Here is a 3,517-nt window from a genome sequence, read left to right as displayed (position 1 = left end):
AGGCTGCAGCAGGTATGGTGGCCTGCACAGGGGGCTAGACACTTCTCATTCTTACATTCCTAGTGTCACATCCATACAGCCAAGCCTTTTGTTTATGTACTTTAAAAAAAATGTTTTCATAGGAAAAGGAGGTAAACCTGAAGCAACAGTTGGCTTGTGGCTCATCCAACTTCTGAGCTGAACAAAGACAAAAATTTGGGGATGGAGTAGGGCGGGGAGGCCCTTCTTTTGTAGGCTTCTAGAGCTGAGGCTGTTTTTTGCATCCTCCCAACTGGAGGCTGCTATTGAATCCACGTGGTGAATAAATTGAACACTATTCTGGATGAACTAGACAAGAATGCAGAGGAAAAAGGGGTGTGCTTATGGATGGAATCAAAATCACGTAATATGTCAGAAATCCATGGAGTGTTTGAATTGGAATTATTGACAGGAAAGGGTGGAGGATAAGTAGAAGACATTTAATTAGCTTCCAGTATTTGGTTATTATGAATAAAACTGCTACCAACATATATACATAAGTTTTCTATAACAAGAAATCTCATTTCTTTGGGTAAATGCCCAAGGAAAAATGCTGAGCAGCATAGTAGGTACATGTATGACTTCATAAAAGCCCATGGCTTTCCAAAGGCTTGCAATATTTTGCAGTGTTACAAAAACAGTAAGTTAGAGTTCCAGTTGCTCATGATTTCCCCAAAGTCACTATTATCAGCACGTTTCTTTTGTTTGTCGTTCCTTGTGAGGTTATTGTTTTTAGCCATTCTCATAATGCATAGTAGTGCTTCCCTATGGTTTTAATTCGCAATCCCATGATGCCAGTTGTGCATCTCATCCTGAATGAGTATCTCATCCTAGAGTAATTAACCATTCATGGTTTCTTTCTTCTTACCTATCTTTTCAGATTTCTTTCAATAGTGCGGCTGGACTTTTTCCTTCCTTCCTTCCTTCCTTCCTTCCTTCCTTCTTTCCTTCCTTCCTTCCTTCCTCATTATTGACTTTTCAGAATTGTTTACATGTCCTGGAACCAGGAACAGTATCAGGTGTCTTCTTTGCCTATATACTCCTGCAGTGCTAATCAACACAGATGCATCCTCGGCAATGCATTGTGACATCATGAAGTGGACTTACACAGGCTTGTGTGGTCGGTCACTGGAAATGATCACTTGATATCATCAAGAAGTGGCTGCTGGTGCCACATGGTATACTGTTTTACAGCTAATTCTTTTAATAAATAGAAGAATTATAATATATTCAAAACAATAAATAACCAGTCTAAGTTGTTTGTTGTCATTATTATATAGAAACATGTGAGTTTATGGTAATGGTGCTGTGAACAAACCCTCTGTGGTGTCAGACATAATGAAGTTTAGCTTGCATAATGATGGATCTACACAATGCTTGATAATGACAATTAGTATAAACACAAATGAAAACTTACAACTATAAAACAGCTTGGAGAAAATTTGGGATAAAGTCTTTGTAATATTAGATTAGAAAAAGATAGATATGGACTCAGGATGATAATCCATCAAAGTAAAGGGGGAACTTGACCCTCCCACCACTACATTAAACACTTTAATTCTATGGCAAACACTAGTGAAAGAATGAAAAACGAATTATAGGGATAAAAGACAGCTAAGGGTGCATGCTGACATTTCAGTCAATGGCTAACCTCATGTATGACAGAGATTTCTTAAAATTATGATGGAGCTGAAACTGCCCTATAGTATTCTGAGATGATAGTTATGATGACATTTATATAGAAACACGTGAGTTTATGGTAATGCTGGTGTGAGCAAACCCTCTGTGGTGTCAGACATAAGAAGTTTAGCTTATATAATTATGGATCTACACAATGTTTGATATAGTTGTAAGTTTTCATTTATGTTTATACTCCGCTTTAGTTGGTTTTTATATATGATGCTGATAAAGTATTTTTTGACTAAGGCCTGAAAACAGACATTTGCATTCTTTTTTTTTTTTATTAACTTTTGTTTTGTTTTGTTTTGTTTGTTTTTTGGATTTGGTTTTTTTGAGACAGGGTTTCTCTTTATAGTCCTGGTTGTCCTGGAACTCACTCTGTAGACCAGGCTGGCCTCGAACTCAGAAATTCGCCTGCCTCTGCCTCTCAGAGTGCTGGGATTGCAGGCATGCTCCACCACCGCCCAGCAGATGTTTGCATTCTTAAGACAAATGCTTTCCCTATGAATTGCAAAAGAAAGCCTGCTCCAAGCTTTCAGTGAGCAGATCAAAAGTGGAGGAGATAAGAGACCTGGCTAGGACCAGAACCTGCAGAAATATTTAAGAAGAATTTTAAAACAGCAGATGGTAGGATTCCTTAAACATTTCATAGTTATCTAGAGTAAATAACCAGTGACTCTAGCTTTATTATTGTAGCTTGTTTCTATGATTTCTATAAAAAATATCTTAGTATAAAATCTAAATTAAGGTGACTCTTTAATTTTTGTTTCTAAGTTCTCTTGTTTATGTTAGACTCTAGTAGTAAGTTTATCTTTCAAATGTATCCAATGATCTTCCTGATAAATTATTGGTAGCTAAATTAAATTTCTGGTGCTCACTTCAGCAACACATACACTAAAATTGGAATAATACAGAGAAGATTAGCATGGCCCCTGCGCAAGGATGACACGCAAATTCATGAAGCGTTCCATATTTTTAAAACTGAGCATGACACTTCCAGAGGACCCTGCTATACCACTCCTTAGCATATACTCAGAGGATTCCCCAGCATGCAATAAGGACACATGCTCCACTATGTTCATAGCAGGCTTATTTATAATAACCAGAAGCTGGAAAGAACCCAGATGTCCCTCAATGGAGGAATGGATACAGAAAATGTGGTATATTTATACAATGGAATACTACTCAGCAATTAAAAACAATGAATTCATGAAATTTTTAGGCAAATGGTTGGAACTGGAAAATATCACCCTAAGTGAAGTAACCCAATCACAAAAGAATACACGGGGATCACTGATAAGTGGATATTAATTAGCTCAGAAGCTCTGAATACCCAAGACATAAAAGTATCATATCAAATGACTCCCATGAAGAAGTATGGAAAGGGCCCTGATCCTGGAAAGGCCTGATCCAGCATTGTAGGGGAGTACCAGGACAGAGAAAAAGGAGGGAGGTGATTGGAGAATGGGTGGAGAGAAGGCTTTTGGTACATATGGGAGGGGGGGGGGAACCAGGAAAGGGGAAAGCATTGGGAATGTAAACAAAGACTTTAGAAAATAATAATAATAATAATAAATTAAACTTCTGACATTTCTCATAAAAATCTAATGTGTTTTATTTTACTGGCCCCAAATTCTTAGCTCTAGTGACACATTCATTAAAAGCATTGCTGAAAGAATGTGCTAGGAAAATGGTTTGTACTTTGATAAGTAACTTTCCCAATTCTGCTAAATAGCAAAATGCATAGGCAAGAGGTTTGTGTCCTTTGGCCTACAATGACAATGAGGTGCCTTTGAGCACCTCTGGTTGTTGTTGTTAT

General features: G+C 37.5%; 1 non-coding gene across 1 annotated transcript; it reads left to right on the top strand.

The window, feature by feature from the left end:
- The first annotated feature begins 2,568 nt into the window (after positions 1-2,568).
- Positions 2,569-2,675, top strand: LOC127665332 (U6 spliceosomal RNA). Its single transcript, XR_007973378.1, has one exon. It is a non-coding gene; the product is annotated as a U6 spliceosomal RNA (small nuclear RNA).
- The last annotated feature ends 842 nt before the right edge of the window (positions 2,676-3,517 follow it).

The sequence above is a fragment of the Apodemus sylvaticus genome, chromosome 14 (genome assembly GCF_947179515.1).
Source record: "Apodemus sylvaticus chromosome 14, mApoSyl1.1, whole genome shotgun sequence".
In the NCBI taxonomy this organism is placed as follows: domain Eukaryota; kingdom Metazoa; phylum Chordata; class Mammalia; order Rodentia; family Muridae; genus Apodemus; species Apodemus sylvaticus.
The sequence above is the reverse complement of the archived record's forward strand: the minus strand, read 5'-3'. Positions and strand labels throughout refer to the sequence as shown.